General features: G+C 38.6%; 1 long non-coding RNA gene across 1 annotated transcript; it reads left to right on the top strand.

The window, feature by feature from the left end:
- Positions 1 to 1,021: 1,021 nt before the first annotated feature.
- LOC148876509 (uncharacterized) lies at positions 1,022 to 2,948 on the top strand. Its single transcript, XR_016109738.1, has 3 exons — positions 1,022 to 1,881; positions 1,971 to 2,278; positions 2,371 to 2,948. It is a non-coding gene; the product is annotated as an uncharacterized LOC148876509 (long non-coding RNA).
- The last annotated feature ends 13,646 nt before the right edge of the window (positions 2,949 to 16,594 follow it).

Genomic DNA, 16,594 nt, shown 5'->3' on the forward strand with positions numbered 1-16,594 from the left:
GATTTGGAATAGCCAATGTTATGTGCTAGTTGAAAATTATCAGTAAGTGCAGCCACCGACGATGCTTGAATTGCAGGTTTGGTATGCAAGCTCTCAAGCTATTCATATAAAGAAGTTGCTCTCTCTTTTACTCTATGTAAGCTCCTACATTTACTAATTTGCTTGGGTAGTTTGCGTAGATGCAAGTTCCTCGAGGTCTTGCCTGTCCGTGGAATGGGGTTCCCGACTCTAGAACCATACCATTCTGACTGGTTCTTGTTGAAACTGTATGTAAAAGGCAGCACCTTTTTGTTTTTTTTTGTAGTACAGTACTCACGGAATTTAGGTGATTGAATAAACGGGTAGACAAATGATACACAACTACATTATGAACAATTTACCTCTGATTTTCCTAGGATAGATGGGGCGCAAATGGCGATGCAACCAGAAAGGAAGAAGTCAAGGGCCACATTTTTTGCTACTTTTGTCAGTTCTGATTTTGGCAAGGTAACTAACTGTGGATTTATGTGGTGACGTTGGTATCTATTCATTTTGTTCTGCTCATTTTTAACGGATACCCTTTTTGTTGCGTGGTCGACTGTTCTTTTGGAAGTTTCAAGGTGTGGCTCGACATGCAGATGGCCACTCAACGTAGGGCCATCAATGGGTTGGGTCTGACTCGGGTCTAGGAAGAAGCATTCCCAAACCGATTGTTAAACGGCCCAAAAACATAGACCCAGAACCGTTCTTGGAAGAATAAAAGCTAAGTTCAAATAACAACCAAACCGATTATGCTAAAAACTATTAGTGCTCTATTTAACTAGGAACTTAAAATTTAAAAGTTAATAATATAACCTTAACGAAAATTGGAGGAAGATTAAACTAGAGATAAGCTAGGAAAAGAAACACTTTTAACTAGTATTATACATAAAATTTGACATTTTAGTGTACGATAGGATAGAATGATAAGAATATTAACAATATATCATAAATAATTAAGAAAGTGAATGATTTTGGGACTGTTGAGAGAAAGAACCGGCCCGATTCTTTACTCGGATAAACTTACTGAATCAGAACCGTTATCAATGGTTCGGTCTGCAAAGATCTGTTGGGAAGACCCGACCCATTGATAGCCCTAGTTCAAGAATAAGTTACGGGTGAAGACCCGTACGACATCAACACCAGTATTTCCTTTCCTTCCTCACTCGAATCTACTTATCTTGGTAAGGAGATATGCAACCCCTACTCAATATTCAAGGTTTGGCTATTGCAAGGAAAGATTCTAATGTGGGATGTTGATTTTGGACTGGCATGGCTTAATGAGTGCTTCAAAAGCAATGTCGAGCGTGCCACAACAGACACATTATTTGGAGCTCCCGTTGAAAGCTAAGGTATCAAGAGTGACTACGACCATGTAAGTCCTCGTATTCCTTTTACATTCAAAAGTTTTCTTAGATACAAAAGATTACTTTTGGTAATCGATATTGTAGGGTATTTTCTTTTCTTGTTTTATAAAACTGTTCTTGGTTATCTCCAGGAATTGGCCCTTCTATGATATTATGTGGCAGATACGATTCAAGTGTACTAAGTGGAGCACCAATGGAACCAGTCAAAGCACGCAAAGTAAGCCACTATAACCTGCATCTCCCGTTTTGTTTTCTAGAATTGTTTACTTTTCTCCATTTCTTACTCGATATTCTTGAGCAGGTCAATGCTTTAGACATAAAGAGACTTGGCCGTGAAATAGATTCAGAATAGCCAATGTTATGTGCTAATTGAAGATTGTCAGCGATGCAAACTCGCTATAATCTTATGTACTCAACTTTGTTCTTTCTACAGGTGTCCATCATATCCTCGCGACTTACAAGTGCAGCCACCAACGATGCTTGAATTGCATGTTTGGTACACATCCTCTCAAGCTATTGCAATAAAGAAGTTGCTCTCTCCACTCATTTATATAACCTCCTACATTTTCTAATTTTCTTGGGTAGTGTGCGTAGATGCAGATTCCACGACGTCATGCCCGTCCGTGGAATGGGTCTCCCGACTCTTCCACCATACAATTCTGACTGGTTCTTGTCGAAACTAAAGCAGTACCTTTTTGTATAATTGTAGTACAGTACTTTTCATGGAATTTATATGGCTAAATAAGCAGATAGAAAAATGATATACAGTTGCACTATGAACACCTTACCTCTGGTTTCCTAGAATAGATGAGGTGCAAATGCCAATGCAACCAGAAAGGAAGAAGTCAACGACCACCTTTTTCGGTGCTTTTGTTAGTTCTGATTTTGGCAAGGTAACCAACTTTCGATTTATGTGGTGATGTTGGTTTCTGTTCATTCTGTTCTGCTCATTTTTAACGGATACCATTTTGTTTTCATTGTGCAGAATGCGTGGTTGGCTGTTCTTTTGGAAGTTTCAAGGTGTGGCTCGACCAGCAAATGACCTCTCAACGTAGCTCCGTCAATGGGTTGGGTCTGACTCGGGTCTAGGAAGAAGCATTCCCAAAACGGTTGTTAATCGGCCCAAAAACATAGACCCATAACTGTTCTTGGAAGAATAAAAGCAAACTTCAAATAACAACCAAACCGATTATGCTAAAAACTATTAGTGTTCTATTTAAATATTAACTTATAATTTAAAAGTTAATAATATAACCTTAATAAAAATTGAAGGAGAAAGATTAAACTAGATATAAACAAAATTTGTAGGGAAAGGAATTTCAATTCCATTTTCATATTTGATAATCTTTTTGTAAAGCAGGTTGTGGGGGTGTAGGAATGTATGGGCATCGATTGTGTATTCCCCTTTGTACAACAACTTGTCATTCTTGTTTTGGTTTTATCAATGAAATTATAACTTACTTAGAAAAAAAAAAAAGCAAGTGTGGGATAGTATCACCAAGACCTATTCCCAAAAGATGAATATTGCCCTTGTTAAGAGTCTCAATGATGTATCATACTCTGTACTCCCTGTTGTATTGTATTTTCCTTGTTAATTTCCTGCAAGGGATTTTATGCAAATATTTATTTTCAAATATCTAATATTTCATATATATAATTGTTGGCTCTTAGGATGGAGTTGATGGGTTCAATTTTATACCCCAAAACTATGTTCTCTTCTCGTGTACGAACTGGTTGTATGAAATGGTATCAAAGCAAGGTTTCATTCTTGGTTGTCAGGACTATTATTTGTTAAAGGCTTCTCTTTGGAACTATTTCGATCAGTACAAGGTGAACAATGTTTTTTGGGATGAATGCCATTCAAGTCATATCATAACAAACCTTGATTTCTCACACTTCATCATGCATCATTTAAACCATAAAACACGAGGGCAAGAGACTAAATTATAAACTCTTTTAAACTAACCATTGCTATGTACTTGGTGGAATTCCACTATTCTTTGGAAAGCTTGCTTTTTCTTTGTGCTACTCACTGCAGCCATTACAAAGACCCAAACACTGCTTTTAGAGGAAATTTTTTTAGTATAATTTCTCACATAGCATAATTCACACAATTAGACTAATAACTGAATTTTTTTTTTTTTTTTTTTTGTTACTTGGATAAACCCATTCAGGATATCACGTAGATATTCGTAGAGAAAACCTTCTGATTTGATTCAGAAGTACATATGTGTTGGATGATGTGGTTGTTATCATTGAGACTGTTCTAGCCATCATTTGTAATAAATATACTGGTTTATGCGGGAGGTGTGGCCCTAGTGTCCCGTTTTTAGAGTGGCGGCTAATGACGTGGTGGGTTAGTCAAATTAATGCATCGTTCCATCCTTCCTGTTGGAGGGGTATATCGGTAATTTTCCTTAGGTTGCTTTTTCATTAAGCATTATTTGGGGTCGCGTATTGGCGCCTGTTCATCATCTCCAGCGTCATTTGGTATTTTGGATGCATGCAACTCCTTATAAAACTGCGCGGGAGGCAACGCATCGGCTCCCTACTTGGATTTCTCTTGCATTTGTTCCTGTGTTGCTCTGGATGTGTTTTCAGTTGCATTTCAGTGCTCTTTCTTGTTCCTTTTTAATTTTCCATCTTGTTCGCTATTCCTTTCACATGACTCCTCAATAGAAGAAATTGGAGTGCCCCTTTTTGGACTTCGTTTGGGAAGTCGATAAGCAGAGTTGCTGTTGGAGAGGGAGGCGGCCATAGTGGCTGATGGGGGTAAGGGTTTTTGGCCCCCATTGCCAGTGTCTAGGGGCAAAGGTGGTCTATTCGGTGTCATCAGTGGCACTAAATTTATGTGTCTTTGTGGCCAGCCAGATCGGTCGGTATCCTACAAGTGTTAAGAGCCCAGGACTGGCAACTCGAAGTCCTTGACTAGCTATACTGCTTGGATCAAATTCGTGCTTGAGAACCCTATTTACTATCGGATGTTGCAAGACTCGAGCCTTCTATGCTTTGTGGATTGCTCCACCGATTTGAAGGGGTCTCGAGCTACGAATATTAGTGTCGAAGTTTGTGTCGGAGTTTGCTGCGGTTGTGATTCGGGGTGAATGGCTACCCTTTACAGAGCTCCCCCTTGTGGTTGTAGGGCCAGCGTTGAATACTATTGTGACTGATATTATGAATCGGCCCTACAATCAGCTTTCATGGCTTGACTTTGATCAATGGCTGAAGACTTGTGAATGTTTTTTAGCTATTGGTTTCTACATGGGGCAAGTTGAGGAACGCGTTGTCGCGTTGGCCCATATATTTTGGAAAGCTGTGGCCTGGGGGATTAGAGCTGGTTTTTGGTCGGTCGTTGAATGACGTTTTCTTTCCATCTAAAGGTGGCCGAAACTAATCTTGCAAAATCTATTGAGAGGTTAGAAGCCCTCACGGAAGAATGCAGTCGCCAGCGAAAAGTAGTGTCTGAATGTGAAGTTGAGGTAAAGGAGTTGAAGAATTTTGAAGCTCGGAGACCCGCATTAGGGAGTATAATGTCAGTGAGGAAAGAATGGGCTACCCTATCTATAATCAATAATTTTTGTAAACGTGTTTATAATGAATAGATATGATTGTTTTGTATTTACATTTTCTTTGTATTAGATTGGAACCTGTAGTTATTCGTATGGGAGAAATGTTTGAGACATGTCGTTGCCCCCAAATTTTACTGGTGTCTTTCGTTGAGTTATGAATTACAGGGTTTCCGCCATAACTTCCGAAAATCCTTGTTGGACTGCTTGGTTTTGTAACAAAATCCATCGCATCTTATTCAGTCAAAATTATGTATGGAATCACGTGGAAACCACGAGGTAGTCTATGAATTATTGTCCATATTGAAGTGTTTTGCGCACATATTCCAGGCAGGTGTTATTGCGAGTAAGTGTTTTCGGGATATTATAAAAAAATGTGTGCCTTCCTAGGCTGGAGGCTCATCGCAATTGCTAAATGATGTCAAGGAGTGAAATTGTGTTTGTTTGTTGGTGATAAAAGACACTTCTCGTCTATGCAATCATACACCCAAGCAAGGTTAATTGTTGAATGAAGACACTTGGTGTTGATATCATCGCTAGTTATGATTGATGAATGAAAGTTGGGGTTCTATCATGACCGTGTCAGCTAATGTGTTTGATCATCGTGTAAGTGAACTAGTAGTGCGATTTTATCGCAGATAGAATGTCAGCCATTGGGTATTTCAAGTATTTATGTTGGGTACCTATTGGGATTTATCACGATCTAGCATTAGCACAATCATAGTAAACTTTATTGCAGATTGTTTTATAAAAGAGAAAAAAGCTAATAATGTTATTCCAATATCTGAGAGACTAGCAGCTGTGAAAGAGTTATCCCGAATAACGTTATGTAGATAACATATTTGTAGAAAGGAATTGTCTCAATAGCTAAACATTATCAAGTGCGGAAAAATGACATAGAGCATGAATGAGCTGTGAGGTGAGTATTAGGGTCCATATTTGTAGAAAATGGAAGTTGAGCTATTTTTTGTAGGGAGATGCGGTTTTGCTACCCATACAAGGATTGGGAATTGTCGTGCCTTACGAATGCGAGGCCCTTCATGGACGATGTAGTAAGGGTTCAGTCATAGTATAACTAAATAATTGGCATAAGTTAGAGTTTATCTCAACCATGTTTGGCAAGGTAACTAGCCCGAAGGGTTAACTATGAGTTCCAGACCTTTGTGCCTTTGTGGAAGATTTTGGTCAGTGCATAAGAGGGCTATCTGAGCCTTCCTATGGGAATGAGATATCAATGGTCGATATTAGTGTCGTTTTTTAGTAAAATGTTATTGTTAGTGTGCAAAACGGGTGGAGTTTGTTCGCCTCCCCCCTCTAGATTATTGCATTTGTGAGTTGGACAAGGCATCGTTTATGAATTAGATAGGAATCATACTTGATATTGACAAAGCCCCCAAGGCCTGGGGGTGTGAATGCGCTTAGTTTTGCTGTGGAATCTGGATGTAAGCCTGGAGTTGCTAGGTGATGTGAGCATGCCTGGGGTTGTCGGGGGATCTGAGTGCGCCTGGGGTTGTTAGGGAATATGAGCATGCATTGGGTTGCCATGACCTTCCTAGGGAATTTGAGTGTACCTGGGGTTGCTAGTGAATATGAGCACGCTTGGGGTTGCCAAGGCCTTCTCAGGGTTGCCGGGGAATTTGAGTACGCCTGGGATTGCCGGAGAAATTTGAGTACGCCTAGGGTTTCCAGGGAATATGAGTGCGCCTGGGGTTGCCAAGGAATATGAGTGTGCCTGGGGTTACCAGGGCCTTCCCAGGGTTGTCAGGGAATCAGAGTGCGCTTGGGGTTGCCAAGGCCTTCCTAGGGTTGTTAGGGATATGAGCGTGCTTAGGGTTGCCAGGGCCTTCCTGGGGTTGCCGAGGAATTTGAGTGCACTTGGGGTTGCCAAGGAATTTGAGCGCGCCTAGGGTTGTTAGGGCCTTCCTGGGGTTATCGAGGAATTTGAGTGCTATCCTAGGGTTGCCAGGAGATAAGAGCGCACCTGGGGTTGTTAGGGCCCTCCCGGGGTTGCCGGGGAATTTGAGTGCAATCCTGGGGTTTCCGGGAGATAAGAGCACACCTAGGATTGCCAGGGCCTTCCCAGGGTTGCCGGGGAATTTGAGCGTGCCTGGGGTTGCCAGGGAATATGAGCGTGCTTGGGGTTGCTAGGGCCTTCCCAGGTTTACCAGGGAATTTGAATGCAATCCTGTGGTTGCCAGGAGATAAGAGTGCACTTGGGGTTGCCATGGCCTTCCTGGGGTTGCCGGGGAATTTGAGTGCAATCCCTGGGGTTGCCAGGAGATAAGAGTGCACCTAAGGTTACCGGGGAATTTGAGTGCAATTCCCCGACACAAGAATTGCACTCATTAAATGCTTATAAATAATTGGGACACGACACAAGAAATTAGTTAATACAAATTTATTCTTTTAGGGCCTGTTATTCCATTAAATAGGCTCTACTACAGGCCCATTCAATGCTTATTGCATTACAAACAATACGAATTAGCTTGGCGCTTGTTGCTCATTAAATTAGACTTAGGCCCCTTTCTTTACTAAAATGTTTCAACCCATCAATAAGACTGACTAGGCTTATAAGAAAGCCCTTTTTCTTCACTATTATTATTTTTTTTAAGCTATGTCTGGGAGTATCTTAATAACTCCCAGTCCAGCAAACTTTAAGGACTTAACAACTGCAGCCGGAACAAGGCCCAACACTGTTAAGTGATGGTTTCCTAAGCTCTACATTTCAGAATTGAAAAAAAAAAAATCTACATTTTCTAGAATCAACCAATCATCTATTACAGAACTGTAATGTTTCTATAAGCATCATCATCATCTAAGCCTCCCAACTATATGACAATTAAATCATTTCTGGTCCCAACCATTTATTCTAATTTTATTTTTAACAAATTAATAAGACAATTAAATCCAAAGCAAAAGTATACCAGATTTTACACTTAGACTAATTATGCTCCGTTGCATCTATACCATACTGCAAACAAACTAAGCCTTACTTCTGAAGTTTTGTATGCAGATCTACATATTTCATTCCTTTTTATTTTTATATCTGATTTGATTTATGAGTTTTTTTCCTTTGCAAGGAGCAATGTGATATTTGTATAGAAAGCTTTAATCTGTGAAGGAAATGGCAGCTGGCTTGATGGTAAAGCTTCATGCTTGCTGGGTTTCAGTTACAGTTCAGAACCAGAACTGTGTTTGGGGAAACGCAAAGGATTGTTCTTTTTACTTTTTTAATCCCTTCCTTTTTCTAGGAACAAGTTAAAGGTTCTGAACATGGCTTCTCCATCCAATTGTTTCTTCCCTGCCCCCAGCACTTTCTCTGGAGCGGACTTGATTATAAATTACAATTGAGTTGGTTTGGTTCAGTTCTACCGGGTTTATCCGATCCATTGATAGCAGCACCAGCACTTTTCTTTCATTGGTGGTTGTGCACTAGCAGTGGTCTATCATCCTTTAAAAGAAATAGAAAACAAAAACTTTTTGAATACTGAGACCCTAGTTATTGTGGATATGAATCTAGATAGAGTATTTCCACTTTAAGAAGCAACAAGAATACAAGTGATCTTTGATCCTTAACACTTAAATGGAATAAATTGTGACCACAGTTACAAAACCAACCCCCTATGCATACAGGCTAAAAGTTCAAGTTTGGGATGCTTAGTCCCCAACATCCTAAGGAATGCATGCAGGAAGTCTAACATCACACCAGCTATTTAAAGCAATGCAACTAGAAGATGGTCAAATGTTTTCCTTTTATGCATAAATAGCCATGAGAGTTTCATTGAACAGTCTCCATAGTTACTACTCAAAAAGTGTAGCAGGCCAATGAAGTACAAGCCCATTTGGCTCGGAACTGTAACACTTAGATTACAAAATAAATCCTGGCCTGGGTTCACCTCATTCCATCCTTTTCCTAACAGCACCTAGTTTTTCTGAATGCAGCTGCAACCTTGGACCCATTCAGCACCAACCTTCCTTTATGAGATTATAGTTTGACAATCACTCTGAACTCTATTCTCAGACCATCCTTTTGTAGCAGCCATGATCGGTCCTTGGTTCTAAGGGGAATGTTTTGGCACATCCCATTTTTTTATGAAAGGGGTGCACTATCACGAGGCAAGTGTATGTTTGAAAAAGAGAAATGTAGAAATCCAATCCATTCTAATTTTCACTGTTTGATTTATTGAATAACATGCATGTTTACTTGTTTGATTGTTGTTGGACCATTTAGGGGGAAAAACTGCTTCGACAGTTTGGGAGTTCATCTGCATGATACATTATTGAGACTGACATGTTAAACCATTGTAAATATCATCTGTATCTGCACATCTAACCATAAGAGTGGGACTTATAAATCTGAAATGTGTGGACACAGATCATGCTGGAAACACATTGGAATGTTTTTTTGTTGGGATTGCATTTGTTAATTAAAAAAAAAAAAAAGGAACAAACCATTTATGTTCACATTGATATCAGGTTTTATTGGTTTGAGAAGAAGATCTGTATCATGCTCATGGGCTATTCAGCATATATTGAAGAACATCTTACATATGGCTGCTCAGTTTCAGTCGATTTCCCACCAATATGTTCATCAGTCCCCATTTCCCACCAGATGTATTTCTTCATATTTTCAATGCATAACTGGCTCTGTAAATCTGGCATTTCCAAACATCCCAGTAAAATTAGTAGAATATTCCCGAATGTTTTGTATTTCTGTATATTAAAATTGCAAACAATGATGACAAGAGAAATTAAGAGGGTGAGTGGGTTGGGGAAGAGAAACAGGAAAGAATTAGGATAAAGGATGGGAGTAAACAAAAGGTTTAAAAAGATTACAAGAACAGGAAAGAGCTGGTGTTAGGAATCATTAAGAACGATGGTCTGCTAAGCTCTACATTTCTGGAATTAAAAAAAAATATATCTAGGTTTTCTGGAATCAACCAATTATCTATTTCAAAACTGTCATGTTTCTATAAGCAATTAAGCATCATCATCATCATCCAAGCCTCCCAATCATCTCTTTCCTTGTGAAGGGAGAAGAAAGTAGAACGAAAAGGACTACCAACATCCTGTTGTGGGCTCATGGCATCTACCTAAAATCTAGGTTGACCCAGCAACCTACTTGACCCAATCATGTTCTAGCTCAGATCCTAGGAGTCTCTAGGTCTGGTCCAGCTTCTAATAATATTTATTTTTTAAGGAAACATTGCATGGTATTTAAATTATTACTCATGTAACTACATTTTATATTTGTATACTAAACAACCCTTCTTCTTTTGGTGGGTAAGCTGTAATTAAACCCCAAAAATTTCAATTAAAACTACAGCAATGACATGTTTGAACTCCTATATCAAGAAACCTTTACTTTTCATTAAAGAGCTTATAATAATTTTATATAATTCTATTAGTAGATCCTAATTTTCAATAATGTGAAAAAAAGGAAAAAAAAAGGTAGAGACTGGAACATGTGAAAATCCTTAAAATATATCTATGTATGAAGCATGGTGGCAGCTATCAGAGATTTTTTTTGATAAATGAATGAAGTTTATTAATAAGCAGAGGAGAAGGGTACAATGTCCCAAGGAGAGGCACGAGATGCAACTTCTCCAGGTTAGTTAAGTACAGCTTCCAAAATATTATAACAACTTACAAAGTAGCACAAAAAAGTATCTCCCTAGATACCCCCTATTTAGCCAGAGAATCAGCCATAGTATTAGCTGACCTACTTACCCATTTTACCTCAAATCTCATATTCCTAGTTAACCACTTTACTTTTTTGATAAGGTCTTTGTAGCCCCAAATGGTAGCATCCGGGTTTAGAAGCCACCTTGTTACTACCTGAGAATCCCCTTTAACTAGGAGATGCTCCACCCCAAGCTGGTTAGCGATCTGAATTCCTTGTACTGCAGCTAGTATTTCTGCCCTCGTAGAGTCCCCCACTCCCACCGGTCCTGAGAATAAGGAGATGATGTTGCTGTCCTTATTCCTCAAGACACCCCCTATACCTGACGGCCCAGGAATACCTTGGCTGCTTCCATCAAAATTTAACTTGATGACACCTGACAGTGGATCCCATTCTGATATGCATTTATTCTTCTTTGTAGAAGTATTAGCTATTACTAACCAATTCCTTTTTCTTTATCAATAACATTTTCATTAATTCACCAAAGAGGTTACATAAGGAAGACAAACACACTTATCTTCTAAGTACAATCAAGAAAACAAAAGAATAGGTAGAGACAAAAAATTACAACTTAGCCCAAAACATTACTAACCAATTCCTCCACAAGTCATCAAAAGAAAAATCATCAAATATCTCCACGGTTTTCAGCCAATGTATTGCTCTTCTTAGGATGCAGTCCTTCACTTCATCTAATCTTCTTTCCTTCTCTAAGAAAACTCTTGCATCCCTTTCCTCCCATAGGGTCCATAAGGTTGCTGCCCTGACGCATTTCCACATGAACTTGCCTCTTCTAGTGTGCCAAACAAAAAAAGATGGGTTAAATAACATACTCAAATCAGTTGATGGAGACCACCTACCTCCAAATAAACTAACTCCAACTCCATAAGTTTGTAGCAAAAGAGCAGGAAATCAGCAAATGGAAGCGGTCATCATTCTGGGCCTCGCACAAGAAACACCAATTCGGGGAGAAACAAAGAGAGGGTCTCTTTTTCTGCAAATTTTCCAAGGTATTGATTTTCCCATAGTAGACTTTCCAACAGAATACAACAATTTTTGGAGGGATAGGTCAGGCCCAAACTTCTTTGAAAGGGAACCCTTGGGAATTGGGGTTGGAACTGAGGGATTTTTGAAAGAAGAGCAAGTGAAAGTACCTTTAGGAAGAGGAGTCCAAACTCTTTTATTAGACAAAGTGGGGTCAAAACAAACAGACTAGTAAATGAGGAAGCTCAGTGAGACAAATCGACTCACCATCCCTAATCCCCTACAAAAACCGAAATCCCAGTTTAAAGACGAGGAGCTTAACGGGTTCGGAAGAAAATTTGCAATCAGCTCATTTTTGTGAAGGGATAGGGAATAAAGCGAGGGGAATCGATCTTTGAGGGGTTGAGTACCCACCCAAACATCCTCCTAGAACCTGATAACATCACCGGAACAGGCATCATACCTGATAAAACTGAGGAAGCGAGGGAGAATACCATGTATAGCTTTCCAAGGTGTTGTAAGGGTAGCTCGACGAGATATCCCAGCATCCCAACCATTTCCTGGGCAGCCATGAATGCTAAACACCACCTCATGCCATACTCTCTCTCTCTCTCTCGGGGCCATCTCCACAACCACTTTCCTAGGAGGGCTACATTGTTCAGCACTATATTCCCTATCCCTAGACCCCCTTCTTCCTTAGGTTTATTAACTATCTCCCATCTAACCAGATGATCCTTTTTCACCTCCCCTGGTTCCCACAGAAAGTCCCTCATTGCCTTCTCCAGTTTCTTAGCCTCCCTTGGGGGAATCCTGAACACTGATAGGTAGTAGGTTAGAAGGTTGGCAAAATCAAGGTCACCCTACCCCCTATCTGAGATTATAATAAGGATTAGTTAATTCTAAGTCAAATCAATTCTTTAATCTCTGTTATTTGCTAAGAGATTCTCAACAGTCATCTTGTGCTAAAAATGCAAGGAACTTGCTTGGTATATGACTGTAATGGTCTTAGCAAACCTCATCTAATAATTTAAGTATCTTTTGGAAAGAAAACAGGATACCTGGGTATGGAACCTGATAGTCCAACAACAATCTATAGATGGTATAAAGTATAAATATATATAGGAATAAGGTAGAAGCTCAATAACTTAAAAGGAAAAAATTGTTTTTCCTCCTATTTTATATGTAAAGAACCAGAAATATATAAAACCTTCGGTGAATCACCGTAACTTCATTTTTTCCCCTAAAAATACATTTTTAGAAAGCATCCAATGCATCACATGAGTCACCGCTAGTAAATAAGAATGAAATAAAAGAACATGGATATCAGCATGGCACAAATACATTATTATCACAACACTTATTTAATGAGTTTTTATTTGCTAAAAAAAACACATAATAGCATATAAACACATATAATAATGTAAGCAAAAGCAAGTGTAACTTAACCTTTTCAATATAGAAGCATATTTTTCATTTTCACAGATGGGCTTGGAAATGTTTCGGAGAAGCTCCAAAGCAGTCTTAAGAAGGATAATGCTTGATATCAGCACCTGTCTCCTTCTAACATTATCAACACCATAGGCTACATTGAAAATTTTGTTAGCCTTGAAACAGTAGTCACAGAAGACCCTATCTTGAATGGCATCATGGACCAGTTCATCACCTCTATAAATATTAGAAATATGCAGCTTCCAGAATACAGCCACTTAAAAACTTTTTTCTCTATAACACTATCTATGCACTATTTTCAAGAAATTCTGCTTACCAGTTTCTTTATAGTGTAAGCAACTTAAAGTATTATTATAGCAGAGTTCTATTTGTGGAGTCATGTTGTTTCATGTTATATCTTCAGAAAACATTTGATGAAAACAAATATACATGTATTTTATGAGAAAATGTGAAGGAATTTGTACAGAAACTTCAATGAGAAATTCAAATAGTTAATTATATTTATTTTCCAATAAGATTTTATGAAAAATAGGAATTGCGACAAAAAGAACCACCTGATCAGTCCTAAACAAAACTAGTCCGCTAAGTTCCATTCTAAGGTAGTACGAACCAATTCCCTGAAAGCTCAGTCTAAACCCAATTAAAGAGATCTAGTCATGTTACTCCATCATGTATATTATAATCTCTAACCACTGTCGTAAGAACAGAGGTGAACTCGACTACAATAGATAATTCCTTAACCTATTTCAAGGCATTATCCTGGTTCCAAAGCTTTCTTGTGTTCATCTTTGCTTCAGCTTGTTTGACTCCAAACACCCTGGTTGTACAAGTACCCAAAGATTCTAGTCTAGTCCTAGGAACTAGATTTTCATTTAATAAATTTTAACAATAATTCTATCTTGCACCTAGTCATCTGTTACGAACATCATTTGCTCATCACCTTTGACATATTGAGCATTCTTGGTCTTCCGATAATTAAAATTATAATTTTCCAACTTTGAATCTTATACAGTTTGGCTTTAATTTGAAAACGCAGAGAGTAGTTTTACTGAACAAGAATCCAATTGACATAAACAATAATACAACCATAGTACAAGAAAATGTAGTTAACCTACTGATAGAAAAAGTAGTTAACCTAAAAACTCTTGTTCCTCCTATGGATAGGAAGAGGATTGGGCTGAAGAGGATTGATAGTCTTGATGTCTTTTAAAGGATGAAGAGGGTTGGGCTTGGAGTAGTCTAGTCCTGGATAGGAAATTCCTTATAACAGCCACATTATATGGGTCTTATGCAGATATTAATGTAGTTCAAGCATCATTACAAAATTTTTCTTTTTATTGGTATTGTTAAAACAAATGTTCCATGTCATAAAAGAATGAATGATAAACCACTCTAAAATGCAGGCACATACATGTGTGCATGCTGACAGTGCTACAAGAGAAAGCCATGGCCTTTAGAAGATAGCTCAAGCGTCACAACCAATGTTTTCAAATGCTAGGCCATGCGCCCACATTATCTATAAAATGTGAACTTATATAAATATAACTAAAATGATTTGATAAAATTTTTATAGCTTGACAACTAGAGATACATGAAAGATATCTTCCACCTATGTATTGGGAAGACCTTTGGGTTGATAAGTCTTCTTTGAAAGATATCTTCCAATCTATCTTCATCGTTTCCTCTCTTAAAGGAAAAACTATTTCTAAGCCTGCTATCCCCTTGTCTCCTTCTAGCATTGGCTGAAACTTTGGGCTAAAATGAAAAACCTTAGGAACACTGAAATTCCTCTTGTTTCTAACCTTTTGCAACTGTTGGATGGGGTTACTCTAGATCCCATTAGATTGGATGGTTGTTTGTGGGCCACTAGTCCTACGGGTGGTTTTTTTTTTTTTTGCGCCTCCTTTAAAATCATTAATTTCCTCTAGTCCCTCCCAGATGCCCATTCTTGTAAAGGAAACTTGATGTGTTCCCATCCCTCCAAAAATTAGTGTCTTCTCTTCTGCTAGAAGCCTTCCATGGGGGTAATAATACTTGTGATTCAAAACAAAGAAAGAAACTCAACTGGTATACATCTCCAGGTTCACATCTAATATGCAAAACGAATGGATGCGAGTGGTCTCTCCCTACTAGTATGGACAAGTTGTTTGATGGCTCCATGCTCAAGTCGTCAAAGAAAAAAGGAAGATTAATGTATCTATGCACATAACTTCAGTATCCCAACCATTCTATGGGAGCCCATGAGTGCTCACCACAAATTTATGCCTACGATTTTCGATATCCCACGAAACCGCCAAAACATTATGCCACCGCGTTGTGGTAAGTATGCATGAGCTAACAAATAAAGGTTGGAATGATGGACTACGACACAAAACAACCCTTCACTTTCCTCCGATAGACATCCAGTGTATCCTCCCAATATTCCTCAATCATTACAAATTTGACCTTGTCTTTGGTAATAAAATCAAATCATGGGAAGGCCCTTGGTTGAGCACTCTCCATTGAAAGATCACTTCCACCCTATCTTCATCGTTTCTTCTCTTAAATACAAAACTATTTCTGAACATTTTATCACATTGTCTCATTTTGGCTTTAGATGGAACTTTGGGCTAGTGAAGAAAAACTTTTCAACTCTGAAATTACTCTAGTTTCTAACCATTTGTATGTGTTAGATGGCGTTACGCTAGATCCTCTTAAATGGGAACAAATTCCAACGCTCTTGGATTTCTTTTAAAATCCAACTTTCAATCAAATCCAAGCGATGAAGAGTTAGAAGAAACTTAGATATTGTTTTCTAACTAAGATTCGATATGGAGTAAGGATGAGAAAATACATCGTTCAACAAGGATTCCCCAAACTAGAGACCTTCCAAGAATTTGACCTTGTTTCCATACGAGGGACCATACATATTGCGTTATGAAAATAGGAGAAGAGTACTATGAATTGCCCACCAAATAAATGTATCTATGCACATAACTCCAGCATCCCAACCATTCTCTGGGAGCCCATGAGTGCTCACCACAAATTTATGCCTATGATTTTCGATATCCGAAAAAGCCGCCAAAACATTATGCCACCACATTGTGGTAAGTATGCATGAGGTAACAAATAAAGGTAGGAATGATGTACTATGACACAAAAATACTCTTGACTTTCCTTCGATAGACATCCATTGTATCCTCCCAATATTCCTCAATCACAATAAGTATGGCCTTGTCTTTGGTAATAAAATCAAATCATGGGAAGAACCTTGGTTGGGGACAATCCATTGAAAGATCACTTCCAACCTATCTTCAGCGTTCCTTCTCTTAAAAATAAAACTATTTCTGAGTTTTTTTATCCCCTAGTCTCCTTTGGCTTTATATGGAACTTTGGGCTAGTGAAAAAAACCTTTACAACTCTGAAATTGCTCTTGTTTCTAGCATTTTGCATGTGTTAGATGGCGTTACTCAAGATCCTCTTGAACGGAAACAAATTCAAACGCTCTCTGATTTGTTCTAAATTCCAACTTCCAATCAAATCCAAAGGAT

Source organism: Nelumbo lutea, chromosome 1 (assembly GCF_056320005.1).
Source record: "Nelumbo lutea isolate HS-2025 chromosome 1, American lotus-T2T, whole genome shotgun sequence".
In the NCBI taxonomy this organism is placed as follows: domain Eukaryota; kingdom Viridiplantae; phylum Streptophyta; class Magnoliopsida; order Proteales; family Nelumbonaceae; genus Nelumbo; species Nelumbo lutea.